Below are 14,870 nucleotides of genomic sequence, written 5' to 3' on the forward strand. Positions count from 1 at the left end.
TGGATAGACATAATGCAATAAAGGCTAGGACAAAGGTAGTCTTGCTAAATGTATGAAGTTAAAACAAAAAAAGCTTGGTTCTGTGATTTTAATCATCATTATTGTCATGAACCCACCTTTTTACATTTCTGCATGGAGTTGGGATATCTTGTCTAATGTCACTGTATCTGTCAATTCAAATATACTTTCCTACCTTCGCAACAGCCATGGCTGACCATCAAAGGCCATCTCTCACTAAATTCATCCAGCCCTTTGCTGGATGCCTTCATCTTCTCTTGCGTTCTTCCTGTTTCTTCTTCACTAAATTGTCTTCTGTTCTTAATTCTCATGAACAAACCACTGCATTGTTTGTTTGTTTGTTTTATGCATTGCAGCACAGGGAAGGAAGTTACAGAAACCACACATGCCTGCCAGGGAAGGCAGTGCTGAAATTTATAGCTAGCAACTGCATACATTTTCTCTGGTTGTAGAAATGCTATATGGAAGTGCATTTGTAACTGTTCTGATGTCCTTATCTGTACCAACTATTTCTGATTGTGCCATGTGTATGCCAGCTATACTGACCCTAGATGTATCACTGCAGACGGTTTTTACCCCTACATAGCAGATCAGCACTGTGTCATTCACTGACTCATAGGTAGATGATTACAGTTATACAGTTCTTTATTACACTTGTCAGGCTGCCACTTCTTATTGAATCTACTCCTCTGCCTATGTCCTTCAATGTGAGAGTTATTCTAGAAATGTTATAGGTATTTCAACAGCAAGGCAGCTGTGTACCATCTGCACTGAGGCTTTAGTTTACCATTTGGAATCTTACAGCAGTAATTAGTTGTCCATTGGCTACTCATGGTGTTAGTTTCAGACAAGTTATTTGAGGCACTATGAAATCATGTGACACACAGCTCTACGTCTGTCACACTATTTGTGACAAATCTGCATTCCCCTTTTTAACAATACACCCAGTATTGTATTTATTTATTCATTGATTACTAGACTGATTTATTTATTTGTTAACTGCGTAAGTGAACGGTCCAAATACCCTTCTCAGCCATGACTCAGATCTTAAAGAGACAAACAGAAAAACATAAGACACATAATAAAGCCCTTACCATAGTCAGAGAAAGTGACAAGAGTATTGGTATAACACACATAATAACAAGAAAATATACCAAAGTACTAATAAACACATAACTGTATGTACATTTTTCTTTTGCAAATTACTCAGTTCAAAACAAGATTGAATGCTAGTATTTGTGCAGAAACCAGGCTTAGGGCAATAGCTTAGGAGCAACTATGACTCAGACATTAATAAATACTACACTGTACAGCAGCTGTAACCACAGAGAGTAAGCAAGAAAGTAACTGTACTATGCAAGTAACCTCCCTTACTGTATCTCTGAAACATTTGATGTTGAATGTTTCTTTATGTAATTCTGCATACTGAATCACACTGAAACAAGTCAAAATGTTTTACTTCCTTACCCAGGACGTCAATACTTACCTTTGACAAGTTATTTACATTCCCCTTCTATTCCACAAGACTGAGCATTTAATATGTTCAATTTCATGTTTCCCTTAACCACTGAGTGTGCACACACATGCACACACACACACACACACACACACACACACACACACACACACACACACACACACACACACACACACATGCACACACACAAACACACACATGCATATGTACAATTACATGCATACACAGACACGCACACATCCATGCGCACACATGCACACATGCACACACATGCACACACACAGACATACACCACACACGCGCACACACACACACACACACACACACACACACACACACACACACATGCTTACGCACAAACACACACACATACACACACACATGAGCACACATACATGCACGCACACATGCACACACACAAACACACATGCATACACACAAACACACACATACACACACATAATGCATGAATGCACACACACACACACACACACACACACACACACACACACACACATACACACACACACACACTGAATATCTTGCACATTGGTGGGAAAAGCAAAGATTGTCATACCTCCACTATTATCCCATCTTAAATTAGATGTTTCTCAGACATCTTTTTAAACATTGCTCTGCTGACTGCTTTTTCCTCTCTTCTGCCAAACTATACTGATCATTGTTATTAATATCATTTTACTTTTCTGTCTGTCATAATGTTATTTATATTTTGTTTCTTTGCAACTTTGTGTTTTTCCATATATGTTAATTTTTTTTTTCAACCATGGAGCATAATTTGGTGTGCAACAGCCATCACACTGACTACTGGAGGTCCACCAGTTCCCAACCAGCTTCTCTGCAGCACAACAAAGGTGATCCTGTACATGGTGGCCTGGAGGGTTTGCTGTCAGTCTTTGGTAGGTGATATATAATCGTCATCAGGGAGTGGCACAGAGGGCCCACAAGTGGCTTCTCTACTAGAATGTCTTGGCAAGCTGTCCCCTCCCAACTGTACCTGCATCACAGTGTTCTTCTTCAATGTGTGGCACACAGTCTTCTCTGTTGTATTGTACAATCATCTCCATCACCAGTCGCTCACCCTCTATCTGTCTGCATTGCTTTACTGTTATTCCCCTTTTTATATCACTCCTTACACTGCCATACATTATCCATGCTATATGTCTGCATGTCTGCCCATATAGACTACTTCCTACTCACATCTTTCCCATGCCTCCCTTTCTACCCTCTAATTTTCTTCATAAAAGGGCACCTGTCCTAAAGACCAACTGCCACTTTTCCTTTCCATTGTTCTTTTTTGTATTACACTGCTTGCTTTTCCCCATCCTGACACTTTTATCATCACATTGCCTATTTATAAAAATCAATCCACTTGGCACTTTGTGCTGTAGTCCTTATATGAGTTCTCAGCTGTGCTTGAGATGTATCTACATGGCATTTCAACATCCATGTGAATGAACATTGTGTTAAACAAGCAACCTGTATGTTATATGGTCGAGATCCTGTCAGGTATCATCATATGGTTTACTCATTTGCATAATTTGTATGAATCCACAGCACCATGTTGTGATGCTGCTCCTGGCAGGTCTGTGAATAATCACCACTTATGCATGCCCATCCCCCAGTGGGCCACATTGAATGCACAGCATCATGTTGTAGTTCTGCTCCTGGTAAGTCTGTGTTAAGTAGCCGATTTGCATGCCCATCTGCCAGTGGGCCACATCGAAAGCACACCATCATGTTATAGTGCTGCTCCTGGCAGGTCTGTGATATATCACCACTTACACATGCCTATTCCCCAGTGGGACACATTGAATGCCCAGCATCATGTTGTATTGCTGCTCCTGGCAGGTCTGTGTTAAGTCACCATTTACGGATGCCCATCCTCCAGTGGACCACATTGAAAGCACAACATCATGTTGCAGTGCTGCTCCTGGCAGGTCTGTGATATGTCACCACTTAAGCATGTCTATCCCCCAGTGGTCCACATCGAATGCACATCATCACGTTGTAGTGCTGCTCCTGGCAAGTATGTCTTAAGTCGCCACTTACACATGCCCATCCCCCAGTGGGCCACATTGAATGCACAGCATCATGTTATAGTGCTGCTCCTGGCAGGTCTGTGATATGCCACCACTTACACATGCCTGTCCCCCAGTGGGCCACATTGAATGCACAGCATCATGTTGTGGTGATGCTCCTGCAGGTCTGTGATAATTTGCCACATACGCATGCCCATCTCCCAATGGGCCACATCAAATGCATAGCATCATGTTGTAATGTTGCTCCTGCAGGTCTGTGATAAGTCATCACTTACGCATGCCTATCCCCACATCACACAGTTCTGAACATGTTGTTTATTATAACAGAGACACATTATCCATTTTTTCTAACTAAACCTGATAATTTGAGATTTTGAGTGCATATGGAGAAGTATAACTCATTTCAGCCTGTTAATGTCTAACTACATACTTGGTGAACTGATAATCAGCAGCAACATTTTTCTCACCACCTACAGATTTTTTTTCAAGTCTATGGCATGCACTACAAATTTTTTTGTTCATGTCTATGGCATACAGTTTTTTAAAAATTCATCAAAAATTGTGACCTGATGACATTGTTTAAATGTTGTGTTAATCCACAAGTGTTTTATTAAGAAATACTTCTCAGTTTCCCCTTGGCTACTTCCTTGCATCCACGAAATGCATACCATTCATCTTTCACAGATGTGTCTTTTACTGGAATTTAATCTAAGCCCTTGGAAGTATTAGGCTTCAGTAGCTGCATAATTTAGTACAGACAAGGTTTGAACTGCATCTGGATAATGGCATGGCTCTACAAGGAAGGATGCCCAAGCAACCAAGCTGATTTGACTGAAATGTTCTAGTTTACAGTCAGAAACTGCCATTCTATTGGTCCCATCTCAGCTTTATATCTGTAACTCTCTAAATTAGTTAGCTACATTACTGGTTGGTACACAGGAATCAGTCCCTGGAATGGAGGTGTTAACATCCCTTACAGAAAATTAAGCATTACTTTTTGATTAAAACATATACTTCACTGAGTACAATATTATTTTTCAGTAAGCTTTGTTGAGCTAGCTTTGAAAAAGTGTCCATCGTTCCAGTGTAATGAACCCATTTAATTCTACTGATTAGACAAAATGGCATTTTTTTCCTTTCTCTTGCTGATGCCACTTTCTAAAGATTCCAATACCTCACTTGCATTCATCGTTATATTGTCTTCTTATTTTTTTCTTAATTAAACATGAAACTGATTAGACAGATCTTTAAACAGTGTTTCACTTTTTGTTCTTCACTGCTTATCCTCATATCCTCTACCTTGTGAGTTTAGTTTGTAGAAATTTTACTTTTTAATAGAGAAGATATGTGCTGCTGAGTTAACTGCATTGTAATTAATCTAAAGAGAAAAGCTGAAGAAATCTGATGCTGGGGGAAAAATAAATCAACCTATTTCCAAATGATAGATTGTCCTGAAATTAGAAGTGGGAACACAGAAAATCATAGCAACAGCATATTCTCAAGCCATGAAAAAAAAAAATATTTAAAACTCTGAACTATGAAAGGAGAACAGCAAAAACATTTTCTCCAGAAATAAGAAAATCAGAACCAGGAAAAGCACAGCAATAGCATTACCCAGAAGTAAACCACTACGCAATGAAGGGGCAATGTTTACCTTCACTATACATCCTGCTACTTCGTGTCAGCAGCTGCAACTACAGCAATAGTTTATTCTTTATTGATGCGTTCCTTTCTGTTCATATGAGATCTTTCCCAGAGACCCTGCTGCTCCAGTATTTTATTCAATGTGGAATGAAAACAGGAATTTGGCCAAATCTGGCAGCCTTAGTGAACTGAAATGTGTCATTTCTTCTGAATTAATGTGTGACGTGGCTCCAGTAATTACAAGGCTCTTTGTTTTCTTGGTAAGCGTAATTTCAGTCTCAGTTATACAACAGCTATAGAGTTGACTAGTGCATAATAAGAAAATGTGATATTTCTCAGTGAAAGACAACATCTCCTGTCAGCCTCATATGACAGATTTTAAAAAGCTGTAAAAATCTGAAAACCAGTCTTAGTTCTGGTTTGGAAATGGCTCAAGAATTCAGTGGCGTAGCTTATTACATACTATTGGTAGCACCATGACAAATTTGTCTTCTCCCATACAGGCACACAAATATGAAGAAACAGATGGAAACCTCAGTAATGTTATTATTTTGTTTTATAATTATATCAAGAATTCAAGCTTTCCCAATAACTACAAAGAGGCTTACATGTTACCAGATAAACCAGTCATAACCTATCAAGCATATATCCTTAAGTTTTAATTTCTTGGCAACAATTATGCCACACATTTCATTTGAACTTATTTATCCCTACTGCATGTTACATAAAGTTGTGACCTATAATGCTCTTATCATAGTGGGTCATAAAGAACAAGCTATTTTTTTAAACACTAAGTACAGCTTTCATATTAATGTCATACTCGGTAACTAATCTTTATGCTTGGCTGAGCAGCAACATTTCAAAAGTGTAGAAGGAAGTTAATAACTATCATTTGGTTAGTGTAACTTTATTCTGAACAAAGCAGATGTAATGAAATATATTGTTCTGAAAGAGTACTGAGCACTCCTCTCTGTCTGCATCCAAGATGTTATTAGCTTTCCTGTTTAAAATATACATTTATAATATGGCTTGTATGACCATAACACAAGATAAGTGCCCACAAAAAGACAACCAACAGCAGTGACCGGAACAGTTAATGTTCTTCATACTTTCATATCTGTGATTTACCTTAATTAAAGGTTAAATATATTTTGAAGCAACATCAAGAACTAACATAAATGATATATTAAACAAGTTTAAAATGTTTGATTTGGATGCCTCTGCAGTTTTCACTTGATGGTAATTTGTATAAAATGGAAGGAGTTTATTTCCCTCAGTCTCTAAAAGAATATGTTTCATACAGGGTAGGGTACCAAAAAACTGTCGAGAAGAAGGAACACTCTTTAGGTCTTCCAAAAAGCATTAGTGATAATGAGATGCTATCATACATGTATGAAATGATATACATGCCTCTTCTGCATCTCTTGGAACATGCATAGAATCCCTTCATCTGTGAATATGCCTTTGTTAAGTAGAAAGCATGACTTGTTTTAGGCCGTTGTCTACACGGCACAGACAAGCAACTATCCCTTTATTTTACTTGGCTACAAGGTTAGGTTAATTTCATATGTAGAAGATATTTATGCACACACACTGCTTTCAAAAACTTCATCTTTGCCCAACACTGGTACACTTTGGTTTCTGTCTAAAACCTTGAATAATAAAAGGTAAACAATGCAAAACTTTAGCTCTCCAAATACAATATATTCTAAAGTGTGGAATTACTTGTGTGAAAACTTAAATCAAGCATTTCACATTCTTATCAAAGATCCAGTCATACAACAAAGTGATCAAATGGACTGAGCCATTGTCTGGGGTATTGCTGTTGGTAGGTTGATTACTAACAGAAGGCCCCATTGCAAATAAACACATAACAATCAGCTTCTCAAATATTTTATAGTTTCACAGGTTTACAGGTGATTACTAGGCTAGTCACCCTAAAAGACAGATTTAAGACTAGCTATATTTTCCCATTTGTAAATGAATGGCTACACTACCCAAAGGCAAAATAGTGTGGGATGGCCATATTTCCTCATTTATACATGAAAGGATATCTTACTCAGTGTCATATAGTGCTGTGAGGTTTTACATGCTGCATCTGTCCAAAAGGGGCATAGGAGCCTGCTTCGGGGGTACATTTCCTATTACACATCCATTGGTCAAGTTAGAATTTGAATATAGTTGGGGCAAGCTCTGATTCGTATGAATGGCAAGCTTGTTCTGTAGTAAGGGTTGTCTCTGAGACACATAACTGTCCCTCCAGAATGTTCTATTTATGTTGCAAACAAGGCTAAGTTACTTAGATTGGGGTTTTCTAATGCTCTTATACTTGTAAGGGTGTAGCAGATCTATCAGTCTAAGATCAGATGCTGCCTTGTAGGACAGACATAGGTAACCTCTCAGTAGTCTGTAGGAGACTGATTATAGGTGTATGACTTTGAGGAGGTCTGACTATACCATGTGGTTAATGCCTTTTGCTATTTTTGTGAGGAACTTCTGTAGGCATGCTGGCTGTTGGAAGTGCTTGATAAAGTACATTCCAAAAGGAGCATTGTACTCAATGATCAGTCTGACAAGGCTTGAGTATAGGGTGACAATGAGACCTCTGAAGCTGTATAGGGTGACAATGAGACCTCTGAAGCTGTATAGGGTGACAATGAGACCTCTGAAGCTGTATAGGGTGACAGTGAGACCTCTGAAGCTGGATGCCATACCTTGCTTATAAGATGTAGAATATAAATTGATTTCCTCATAAAAGTAGATGTGATAGCCAAAGCCAAATCATTGTCTACATATATTCAGAAATCTCTAACCATTTTATCAACACTAAGTGGATGTATCGTCTATGTGATAATTCTCAGGGGTAGGCTGCATTTTTTTTTTTGCATTCAGTTTTAGAACATTTTTCTTGCACCAGTTATTATTTTGTGACAAGCATTCTTGGAGGATAGTTGTATTCTTGGGAGATGACTTCCAAGAAATGAATGCAAAAGGATTGGCTCCAGCAGAAGGACCCAAGGGACTCTACTGGTAACTGTTTTTTTTTAATGGAGGTAACAACCCCTTTCTTGACTTCTTGTGCCCTATCTAGGAGCCAGTCAGCTATCCAGAGGATGGTGTAGGTGTTTACTCCTAATTCCATGAGTTTGTCAACAATACTCAAATATGGAATAAGTGTCAAATGTCTTGGCCAGGACAAGATAGGCACTGTGTACGTTTTTTGCCCTCATCCATGGCTTTGGTGACTGTCTTGAAAAAGTCTTCCAGTTTAAGTAGGCATGGTCAGCACTTGAAAAATTCAATGTGTGCTGTTTCCAGTGTTTTATGATTTCCTCTGCTTTTGTTAATAATATCCATAATGTTTCTTGCATGACTTTGCAAATGAGACTTATCAGGGTTATGGGTCAGTGGTTTCCTTAGTCAGTATATGGTCTCTCCATCTGCAGAGGAATAACTGTTGCAGTCTTCCATTTGCTTGTCATGAAACCAGTTTGGGGACAAAGATTAAACAGTGATTCTAGAAGGATGGATAGGCCATATTTCATGACAATTACGAGACATCCAAGAACGTTTTCAGAGACCATAAATGCAGTATTTTTTGTACCTTAGAGTTCCAATTGATCACCTTTTCACTATTGAAAATTAGGTGAATTATAGTCGAGAGTATCTCTTGGGGATCAAATGGCGGGAAAATAGAGTGAGGTTGAAGCTAAATTTATCAGCAAGTAGATTTGCTTTATCCTCCGGTTCCATAAGGATGGCTTCATTTTCAATTAATCCCTTACATTGATGGATGCTACCTTTGAGGTTGTAGACATAGCTGAAGAAAGCCATATGTTTGCCCTTTAACTGCAAGACTCCTGCTTATTTAATTTGATGAGGGGTTTCTTTATTTAGTTCTTTATTTATTATTTTATTTTACATTTGTTGACCAGGTTTGTACAACTGAGCTGACAGCCTTTTTTCAGCGGAGGTCCAAGGAGAAAAGCTCCGCAGATTTACAATGAGCAATAAAACATAGAACATTTAAAAATAATTGACAAGAGCATTTCATTTGCAACAGTAAAATCATACAAATTAATTTTAGAGTGAAACAGCCAAATCAAGCAAATTAATTACAAAGTGAAGTTGCCATTTAATATAATTTAAGTGTAGAAACAAAATAAACAAGTAGGATAACTAAAGGCAGAAGAGGGTAGTCAGCAGGCTGTCTTAAGAAAGACAGATAGTTTAAGGTGGTTGAGAATAATGACATCACCAGTGACACTTCAGGTATTCTTTGGTGGTTGTTTTAAATTCTTTCAGTTTATTGAGAGATGTAATTTCCAATGGCAGTTTGTTCCAGGATAAGGAAGGATAGTAACTGTAGAGGTCGTGACCAATTTTGTGTTTGGGTTTATAGAGCTGTAGTAAGTCTTGGTCTGAGCTTCGGAGAGTCCTAGATTGAGTGTAGGAACAGATTAGAGGAGATAGGTTAGGGTAGTATGATTGTTAGTTTAATATACAGTGGGTAATCTGAAGCTGAGAGAGAAGAAGCTGGCGGGGTAATTCTAGCCAGTTTCAGTATTTTAGAGAGAGACAGTGATGGGATCTATAGTTTTGGTTTGCTGTGAATCTGGCTAGTTTGTTATAGGTGGTTTCTAGCTTAGTTAGGAGAGAAGTTTGGAGGTTTGTGAGGATTTGTGAGCCATACAATAGATTTGGTAGCGGGTATGCATGGGGGAGGGATACTTTCGCTTTGTTGGTGAAAAATGTTTATTTCAATATAAAAGACCAAGTTGTTGATGTTTTTTTAATACAGTTATTGATGTGCAAATCAAATTTCAGCTGGTCATCTTTAATGCCACTAAGAGTTTTGCGTCAGGTTTGAATTTGATCAGTGTGTTAATTAGAGAATGGATAGAGAATGTAGATTTAAGATGGCTTAAGTTTTTAGGAAGAAAAAGTAAGAGTTTAGTTTTTAGGATTCAGAATTAGCTGTTTATTAGAGAGCCAGGTTTTGACTGAGTTAAAGGATGTCTGAGTAACAGAAATTAGATTAGGCAGTGTATCTGCAGTAGTTATGACTGTAGAGTCATCAGCATATCGGACAAGGGATGACTGAGGGAAAGAGGTATAGAGTAGGTTAGTAAAGATGTTGAAAATTAATCGGCCAAGAATAGATCCCTTGGGAACACCCATTTTGACTGGTGTGGGGGGGGGGAGTGAGAGGATAGAGCCACTTTAGTGATTGTAGTCAATCAGTAAGATAACTAGAAAACCCGGCAATAGTAGTGGAAGAGAAATTGAGGTTAGACAGTTTATTCAGAAGAAGGGATTGAGAGACTGCTTTGGAAAGATCTAGAAATAAGCATGCGACTAGTTATTGCCCTGCTGTTTACTCATTCCTGGATTTGGCTATGTTTTTCTACCTTTTGTTATATAGCTTGTTGATGCTGGGATTCCTCCAGGGTGGCTTGCTCTCTGAAGTGGCCCTATGCTTATACTTAGTGGATATGGCTGCCACAGTGCTGTTGTTTACACAGTGGTGTAGGATTTCTGTAAACATTTCCACATCACCAGTGGACTTCATGCAGTTTTAAGGGGCTTGTAATTTGTCAGGGTATCACTAAGTAGTAGGTGGTTAGCTTTTGACTAATTTCTAAACATATAAGGGTTAGAAGGAGTCATAGTTTTTAGTTTAATTTTAAAGAAGGCCACTTTATGGTCCAGCATCATAGCTGAGGACATTACATAAGGGTGGGTACAAAACTCCCCCATGCTTGTGAGGATCAGTTCAAGGAAGCTTCAACCCTAGTGTGTATAGGTACTGTTTTTTTCAAGTATGTGAAGTGACAAAGTCCAGGAATTTCAAGCCCTGCTTATTATGAGATGTTTATGTTTCTCAGTCTATATTGGGGTAGTTGAAGTTATCTAGGACTACAGTGTTGGGTTCAGTGTTAAGTGATTCCAGTAAGTTTAATTATGTGATATGAGTATCTCGGGTCTTAAAGGGGGGGGGGGGGGTCTTAGTGTGCAATGGTATGGTTTTGGACTTTGTTTTTGGTGAGCTGGACATGTAGAAGCTCAGATGAGTCATACTGCTTGATTAGTTTTGAGGCGTGACTGCTTCTGCTGAAAATCAAGACACATTTTATCCTCTTCTGTGCAGTAGCTGATGTGAATGTGTAGAAGGCACTATTTCCTTACACTGCTGGGATGCTTTCCATGGTTTTAAACCATATCTCTGTAAATACACAGATGTCTACGTCTACATTTTCCAGGGTGAGCACAGCTTGCAGAGAGTGAAGTTTTCTGTTAATACTCCTGGCACTCATCAGTAATGTAGTCATTTTGTACTGGGTAGATTGTGCTATGTAGGAAGGATTATTAAGTCAGCATTGCTTTAAAAGGCACTATGTGGATGAACAAAGATTTAGCCAATATTCAGGAACCAAAGGGGACACATCCAGACCGTGTTTGGTGAAGTATTTTGGTCTGTCAACCATATGCACCCATGCTGACAATTATCATACCCCCCCTTAAAATGACACCAAGAGACTAAGCTAATTGTTAAAGTCAATTCCCTTCTGCACATATTGTGATATCATCTTCAGAAAAGGCATACTGCTGCTCAATATTATGCTATTACCAGCCTCGGAAATGTAGTCCAGCAACTCCTCCATGTCTCACTTCCTGTAGTTCAGAGGGGTGTGTCTCAGGTTATTTATATTCCCAGGTCATACTGCCACTTTTGGTTTAATGATCCAAATGCATACATGATCTGGTGAATCCTGTCCCCTGATAGTCAGCTGACCTTGTCATTGCTCAGCTTGGTTAGTAAAAGACCTGTGTGTCTCACAATGGAACCACCTATAACTAGGACATCAGCTTTTGTGAGGGGTTTGCATTATGGGCTTACCATTAGAGACTCCTTGCACTGAAGCTGCATTTGTTGTGGTGAATGCTGCATTGGTAGAATGTTTATGAGATTGCTGTGGAGCCCCTTTGGAGGCCATTGAAGTTTGGGTAGACTGTCTTTCAGAGCTTTTGCCCATGTCAGTCAATGTATTAGGTCATTAGTGAGGGTGATAGGTAGAATGTGGTGTTGAATGATTCTGACATCCTGTTTGGTACTTGCATTAACTGTTATAACTGCCCTTCCTATGACAAAGTACAATTACATATCTCACACACTATACTCAGTTGTTTAAGAATTAGGTGACTGTCCAGGAACATGAAGTGATTTCATGATGCCTATTTCCACCAAGCTGGCTGCAGAGACAGAGCAAAATTGTCTAACAATGGCTTCGGATGTTTACGCACAAGGAAATGTTTTTCTGTATGAAAACCAAATGCTCACTATGCAACCTAGTGCTGGATTCTATGTGACTGCTAACTGCCTCTGCATGAAGCAAAGCATTGTGTGAGTACAAGCACTTTTGTGCCAAATGGCCAACTGGCCATTCACAAAAAACACACTCAAACCTTTCCTCAGAGATTCTCAGACTCAGAAGAGACCAGACTACACTATTCTGCCTCCACAGTGTAAACATAACCTTTGTAACTGTAAAATTATTAGAGAAGGGTGAAATTATATGAACCAAAGTATAAACAATAAAAATACTAGCCGTATTCAGAATGTCACAATATAAACTATCATCTAAGTGGAGTGGTTCTGATACTGGGCTTTCTTTTTCATGAGCCACTGAGGGTGGAGGCATGGTACATTCAGTGGGATATAATGTAATGAGAATTATTAGATACATTTGAATAGTTGCACTTTGCATGCTTAAATGAAGATCAGTTAACCATATTTTAGTCTTTGCTATGTTTTGCTATGTTTTCCTTCTCTCCTCTATGTTTATTTTCCTTATTGCTTTGTTCATCAATCCATGCATGTTGGGGTTTGAGGCAAAGCTGTTTTTATATATATATATATATATATATATATATATATATATATATATATATGGTTCTAGGTCATAAGCTCGACAGCCACTCTCACCGACAACAAAAACATTGACACCACATTATCGACAAACCAGAAACACGACAACTCACATGCCCGACAAACAAGTAACCAACGGTCCACAAACACGAAACCCCACACACTGCACACACCACAATAACAACAATCAACTAACAAAACACATCCCCTTATCCAAAAACCACACACAGAACACAAGCACACCAAAATCCTCACAAACCCACACTAAACCTCACACACACAACTACGTCCAACCCTAACCCAAACCCTTACCCTAAGGTCCGTCACTATCGCACACTCAGCTAACCCGCGCCCTAACCCTAACTCACTTAACCTACCCCAACCCAAAAATACCACTACCGCACACTTACATAACCCGCGCCCTAACCCTAACTCACTTAACCCACCCCTAACCCAAAAAATACCACTACCGCACACTTACATAACCCGCGCCCTAACCCTAACTCACTTAACCCGCCCCTAACCCAAAAAATACCACTACCGCACACTTACCCAACCCGCGCCCTAACCCTAACTCACTTAACCCACCCCTATCCCCACAGACTGTCACTATCCACACTTACCTTAGTCGCACCCTAACGTCCGTCACCACCGCATACTCACACAGCCTTCTTTCCAACTCACTATCCCTGGCGTCGGAGTTTTCATCCGTAGCATCGGTCTTCCGAGTGTCGATCATCTGGCGCCCACTCATGCGTTGTCGGTAATCCCAGCTGTCGATCTTCTAACCTACACCCATATATATATATATATATATATATATATATATATATATATATATATATATATATATATATATATCACTCACAGCTCTTGGCTCTGTTATGCATATTTTTTCTTAATATAATTTATTGCTTAGTGTCTAGAAGGGTGGTTATAAATTAAAAAGAAATGTTTCTGTTTTTGACAGCTGAGGGAGATCATCACTCAGTCTACATTCTTTCAATACAGGAATCAGAAATGTATAACCTTGTTAACTGTGCAAACTAATAAAATGCCTATGCAGCACAGACACTTAAAGCATCCGGACTACACAAAAGAAGCACAATGACTCATATCCAGCGAGCTGGAGGAGCTGAAGCAACTCACTAAGAAGAATGGGGATGAGTAATAGATGCTATCGCGATCATTTTGGGGTTTGGGGTAATCAGTTGGTTAGTTCATACCACAGCAGTGCCCTCTGAAGGGAAAGCAGGAAGAGCTGTTTGATGAACAATGAAGGGAGATGCATAACTAGTATATGCCATTAATAGCTGTAGGTTAGAGCGTCTTCTGTGTGGAGACATGTGAATGGGCGTACCTTTGTTGAAGGTTGTGCGTCAGGGCCGGCAACTCGACACGTATAAATCTACTGCCAATCATTAGCGGACCGGAGTTCCACTGTGGCGACCCCTAACCGTGAAAAGCCAAAAGACACAATAACAGCTGTAGGTTAGTAGAACTCACTACCCAGAAAACCTTTAGCACAATGAGGCCTGCAACATATTCACTTAGTAACTGCAAGATTTTAGTGGAAAAGTTGATCGAGCTGCAGATAATTGCTCAATGTCATCTCAAACCCTAGCAGTAAGGATGAAATATGCAAAACAGAAATATCCCTGCAAAAGGATAGCCTATGGGCTGATATGCAAGGGGTTATGAGAGCTTAACCATGATAACACTAAGATCACTAAACAAACTA

Source organism: Protopterus annectens, chromosome 5.part0 (genome assembly GCF_019279795.1).
Source record: "Protopterus annectens isolate FY-2018-M chromosome 5.part0, PAN1.0, whole genome shotgun sequence".
Classification (NCBI taxonomy): Eukaryota; Metazoa; Chordata; order Ceratodontiformes; family Protopteridae; genus Protopterus; species Protopterus annectens.